Source organism: Manis pentadactyla, chromosome 2 (genome assembly GCF_030020395.1).
Source record: "Manis pentadactyla isolate mManPen7 chromosome 2, mManPen7.hap1, whole genome shotgun sequence".
NCBI lineage: Eukaryota > Metazoa > Chordata > Mammalia > Pholidota > Manidae > Manis > Manis pentadactyla.
Window position 1 is genome coordinate 103,844,916 of NC_080020.1, and position 6,445 is coordinate 103,851,360.

Consider the following 6,445-nt stretch of genomic DNA (forward strand, 5'->3'; position numbering starts at 1 on the left):
AAAAAATGGTATCACAAAGCTCGTTATCATTTTCACCTAGGTATTTACGTTTATCCTTTTTTTTTTCCTTTTGAATTTTCAATTATCAAGTTCGGTGACTCATTGTTGGTTAGTCGAGAGTTTGACCATACACCTAGTTAAAAAAAAAATAACTTGGCAACACCAGAAAAGCATTGTCACCAAACAATAAATAACGCTTCCATCTAAAATATCACTTAAAGATGAATACACTTCGGGAGTTGAAAGAAGGCCGGCGCACCTGCGGCCCAAACCTTAAATGCAAAATAAAGACGAGTGGGGTGTAGGGTGCCTTTCCCTCTTCAAAATAAAATTCTTTACAACATACAAGACAAATGGCACAAAAGTGAAAGGGCAGTGATGCAGACTGGATAGGCTTACAGCGTAATTGAATTAAGGCTTGTGTGCCACATATGACCACAAAGCAGGTCTACGCTTGGGCCTGCTGAATGGCGGTGGCTGGCCTGTCAATAAAGCCCCTTTAAACTGGTTAAATGCATCATAAGTGTGCAGAGAGCTTTCTAGCTAACAGGTGGCTGAGTAAACCTCAGCTGGTGCCACACAGAGCTGTCGCGTTGACCTTCTTTAGGGTAATTTCAGCCCTCTTTTAAAAAAAATTTTGTTACTGTACTTGCTGTGGTGGAAACAATTTAGGGATGAATAATTTCTTTGGGTCCCTAGAGGGGCCGGTGGCTCTCTCTCCCTCTCCCTTTTTTTCTTGCTCTCTCTCTCTCCCTCCCCGTCTTTTTCTCGGTCTTGCAACTGAATTAACATAAAGGAACAGTGACAACAGCAAGCTGAAAAGCATAGCTGGTGGGAGGATTAAGTATATCATTGAAAGGAATTATGTTGTAAATGACTGGGAGGGGCAGGCGCTTCTGTTCCTTGGTCCCATCTGGTCCTTAAAGAATACCTTGTTGTAATTACCCCCAGATGGTTTGTGCTCCACTGGGGTCTGGACAGCCAGGTGCCACTGTGCCCTGCTGGGTGTGATATTCATTGCTACATGCAGTGACAAAAATGGACTTTATTGAAACCTAATTTCTTCCAGGGTATTACACAAATATGAAATGAACCTAGCTCATCGAGAGAGCTTTGTTTATTTCCAAGCCGAAACAGTAGCACCTAAGATAAGGCTGCCTGGGTATTTTACTTCTAACAACTATCTGAAAGGGCAGAAGCAAAACCAGTCACAATATGTGCTGGATTAAATTCAGTATTTTTACATAATGGAAGCAGTTGCCGTTGATGGCAGGTTTTTATTTCATGCTGTTAGGTAGTTTTAAAAAGAAAACTAAGATTTTCAACACTGTGTTTTGATACTTTATTATTGAAATTAACAGTCAATAAAGTGAATTATAATCATTCCAAGTCTAAACACATTTTTACATTAGTGAGCAAATATTTTTAACTCAAAATTGAATCACATATTCACTACAAAACATACCTCACCAGTTAATTTCAGAGTAGGACTGAAACATTGATATTATCATAGAAAGATAAGAAAATGAAAAATAATTATTTAAAAAGTTAGCTTTCTTGATGAGCACAAAAATGGAATTTTACAAAATAATGCTTACTTTAACTCTCTATAAGAAAATTTCACTTTTAATTTGTATATATTTAATATACTTCAGAAACAGCAATAACTGGCAAATACTGAAAGTCATATTGCATGATTCAGTTATATTTAGTTTTACTCTAGTTATATTTGCAGCAAGTCTAATAATTCTTATTTGATAAAACACATAACAGAATATCTGTAGGTCTTGCTAATTTCAAAAACAAAATATCAAATCCATGTCTTAGTATAATTTTGCATAGATGAACATTTTAGCAAAGCTATTCCAATTCGTTACTTTAAATCATGAATTCTTCAATGTAGAATTTGGAAATTTTTAATATGAAAATCAAATAAGAAGTAAAGCAAAGAGCAGAAAATGAATACACTTGGTATTCCTTCTTTCTTTATAGTTATAAATTTTATATGGTATAAAGAAGATATAAACAGGGTTGATCTTAATGCGACTATTTTCCTTCAATGCATTTGACCAACATGTGTTAAACTATGAAAGTACTGGCTAAAAACAAGACAAAATAAAAATGCTTCCTGCTGCATACTTAAAAGAAAGTTAAATACATGACAGTGGAATAGGGAAGAGTGATTTTAGAGACTGGAGACATACACCTTGGAACAATTGTTCTGAAACACTGATTGTCAGCTGAGAAGAACAGGTTTTAGGTACCTTGGAAATATAATCTTGAGGTAAAATTCTTTCTGTCTGTAAACACAGTCCTAATATTCTGTTCAAACTTCACTGTGTTTTGGAGGCAAAATATTGTTACTAGTATCCCCAGTATATGTACAATACATAGGAAGACAGAAGAAGAGAGAGAACTAGAAGAACCGAGCTCTAGTTCCAGCCTTGGACGTCCATTTGAACTTCATAAACTTCAGTTTCTGCGCCTGCAGAGTTATTGTAAAGAGCTAGATTATGAGATCAGATCTGTGTTTTTAAAAATATGTGTGTTTGATGGTGTTGTGGGCGATACGGGAAAGTATGGGGTCTAACGTGGTCCAGGTACTCATGACAGGAACTGGAGTGGTGACAGGTTAGATGGATGAAGAAGAAAGTGGGGAAAGACATTTAAGACTAGGGAGAAATCATGGGAATTGGGAGTTTTAATTATGGCTTAGTGGAATTTTTAAGTATTTCATCAACTTTTTTCACTTTTGATGCATTTTGGTACACTTCTTTCAATGTCATGTAAGAGGTAATGGTGAATTCAAACTCCATTCTTCGGGCATTGACCGCTGAAATGTTTTGCGTGTGGGCACTTCATGAGAGCTGTATGCTACAAAGAACTAGAGGGAAACGATAGCATTTAAAAAGTGCATATGTATGTATATACACATTCCATTGTATGTATGTATATACACACACACACACACACAATGGACCTGGAGGTAAGAGAATTAGCAGGATATTGTTTAAGGGCACAAACTTGCAACTAGAAAATGAGTAAGTTCTGGAGATCTGATGTACACCATAGTGATTATTGTCCACAATACTGCATTATATACTTCAAAATTGCCAAGAGACTAGAACTTAAATATTCTTACCATAAAATAGAAGTGATAATTATGAGACATGATAGAGGTGTTAGCTGGTGGTAATCATATTGCAATATATAAATGTATCAAATCAACAAGTTGTACACCTTAAATTTACATAATGTTATATGTCAGTTATATCTCAATAAAAAAATTTAAAACCAAATGATTCACACAGGATCCCAGAAAAAGTATACGCTTAATGAATTAGCATGCCTATAACTGGCTACCCAAACCATCTGATGAGGGAAAGACAGATCATTGGGGAGAAATGCCATCCTAAAATTGTTTTCCTGGATAAAATGGGAATGTAGACTTTAACTGTCTCTGGATCCTTTGCTAAAATGCAGTATTTTCTAAAATATCAAAAGTTTTCTTTTAAGCTTGGAAAGGAAGTCTGAGGCCTAAGGACTGTCAATCCACAACACAGACACATATTTCCTCATGATCTACAATTCTGTAACACCCTCTCCAGTGCTCTGGAGATCTGCCAAAAATTTAAAAAAAGGAAAACCTTAGCTAGATAGTTGTCATTGCCTTCTAACTGGTCTTTCTGTCTCAGAGTTTGTCTTTTCAAGGCCTTCCTTTTATTCTGGCATTAATTTTCCAAAATACAAATTTTAATTTCCTAGTCCTTTATTGCCTGTAAGTCCAAACTCCAAGACCTGAAAAAGCCCTTCTTGGCATCTGGCTTCCATCTCTTTAATCTCACCTCTTTCGGCATCCCTCCTCCCCTCAGTCTTCAGCAACGCAGAAAACAGTATTAGACCACTCTGCCTTCAAGTAGGAGCTTCCCCCACTTTAAGTCTGATGAGCTCCTGTTCTCCCCTCAAAAGCCAGCTAAAGTGCTCCTTCAGCAGACAAATACTAAAAGAGCAATCGTACAGAGAAGGTTAGCATGGCATCTGTGCAAAGGTGGCTTGCAAATTTGCAAAGGATTCCATACTTTTATACTGTATGATTCCACTTACATGAAGTACCTAAGGAGTTCAGTTCAGAGACAGAAAGTGGAATGGTGGGTAGGCTGGGGAGCACAGGGGATGGGTAGTTATTGTTGAATAGGTACAGTATATTTTTTGTATTCTGTACTTTGTAAAATGCAGAGTTCTGTGAAGGGATAGTGATATGCAAGCTACATAACCTGAATACACTTAATGCCACTGAACTGTACACTTAAAATTGGTCAATCTGGTAAATTTCATGTTATGTGTATTTTTCCACAATTTAAAAAAGCAGCTAAAACTCCAGGCTCCCCTTCCTCTGTACCCATCCCCTCCCCAGAGGGACTTAGACACTTCCATGATTTAATCAGTAGACTGATAAAACTGCAGCCTAAGTGATTGTAAAGGACTTTAACCTTGAACTCAGTGCTGCTTAAAACTCATCAAATACTTGGTTGGACAACATAAATTTGCAAAGGATTGCCTGAGTGAAATACGGTACATGTTTTCCTATCGATACCAAAAATCCCATTGTTGGAATAAACCACACATGGAGAAATCCACACATCTGGACCATATGGTTTGTTTTCTTGTAAAACTGCTTTTATTAACTGTAATTTGGCATTATGTCATCATTGGCCCAAGCTAAGAGCCACTGTAAGGAATAGCCCTATGAAATCCATGTAATGCACAGATGTTGTTAAGGATGGTATATTGTTCTCTTTTTTACTATCTATGAGGAAAAACTCATTGCTTTCAGCACCAAGAATAGATCTGTTTTCTTTTCCTTTGTAGGTAAATAACCAGTGTAATTGACTATGTTCTTACTTTTGCCCGCCTTCCAGAAAGCCTAGAGGCCAACTGCTGGTCTGTTCTAACATTTTCATTTTCTAGACCTTAACTATGCATCTTACATATCCCTTTGCAGTTGACTTCAACTTATCTATTCAAACTTACTTTTTTCTCTGAATTCACTTCATTATTCATTTTTCCTTTTATTTCATGTTTTTGTAAGCCACTTTAAATCCAGTTTTGAATAAATGAGGAATAAATGAACAATTGACTAATAAATTCATCCTCTCCTCTAAGTTCCTATTGGATATTGAATATATTTCTGTTATTGCTTTATCACCAGTTGACATGTCTGCCATTCACACTGGTCACTATGCTCTTTTAATGCATGATTCATGTCTTATTAATATTATTGTTTATCTCAGCACAATTAGGATGCCTAGCCTAGCTAATAATACATATAAAGTAGGTCTATTAGATTGAAATGATATCTGAATAAAAAGGAGAAATACAGTAACTTTTAGAAACACAATGTAATTTATTAATCTTTTTAACTCAGAACATACAAATTTTTTGCAAACCAATTGTAACTTTTTAGAATGTTAATAGTAAGAGCTAAAAACTCAGAGAAGCTGCCTTAAAGAATTGACAGTGTAAAATGAATTCTTTTTTATGCTACTTCTTCTGTCTGTTAGCATTCAACCAAATACTCAGCTCAATTATTTCTCTTTATTGTGTGTGCATGTTAGTGTAGCAGACTTTAGGTATAACAAGACTTACAGTGGGGTAAACATCTCTCTCTATATATATGTGTGTAATCAATGACTATATATCTATTATGTGTGTGTATATATACACACACACGTGTCCACATATGTAATATACATATGATAGATATATATAAAACTTCTGTTATACATAAACACATAGATATATTTATTAGTTATATATATGTTTTATATATGCACATAATATAAAATATACAGGTATATATAAACACAAATGATGGATATGTGTGTGTGTGTGTCTATATATACAATCATAGTTATTTGTGTAAATTCATAGATATATTTATACCAAAATAGGTCTTACTAGTTCTATTTATTGAAATCAAATTCTTTACTTGGTGTCCACAAGAGAACATTCTTTTGTTTTCTGACTTTTTTTAGTGTAATTTGCTCCTAATAGTGCTCTTTCCTTGGCCTCCATAGCAAACTTGTTCCTGTGATCACTTTTCTGCTTACTCCACAGTCCACATCTGTTTAATTTTATTCTTATTTATGACTTCATCTACAAAATTCCAAACCACTTTCCCTAAGCAACAAGCACATGTCCAACTCCCCTTGGACATGTCCACACAATTAGCATCATTTCTCCAACTGAACCCTTTATTATCTTCATGCCTTGACACTCCCATGGGATCCCTCCCTTTCTTATATCCCTTGTCTTCACGGTTGGTAATTTCGGCTTCCTATCACCCAAAGTTGACTCCTGGAAGTAATTGTCTCGTTTCCTCTCTCATTATTCTTCCCAATAACCAGTGTATCACCAGCTCCTCCTCATCTCACCTCCTAAATAT

General features: G+C 35.6%; 1 non-coding gene across 1 annotated transcript; it reads left to right on the forward strand.

Annotated features, from left to right (window-relative positions):
• The first annotated feature begins 3,978 nt into the window (after positions 1–3,978).
• On the forward strand, positions 3,979–4,083 carry LOC118919960 (U6 spliceosomal RNA). The gene has a single exon (XR_005027740.1). It is a non-coding gene; the product is annotated as a U6 spliceosomal RNA (small nuclear RNA).
• Positions 4,084–6,445: the final 2,362 nt, after the last annotated feature.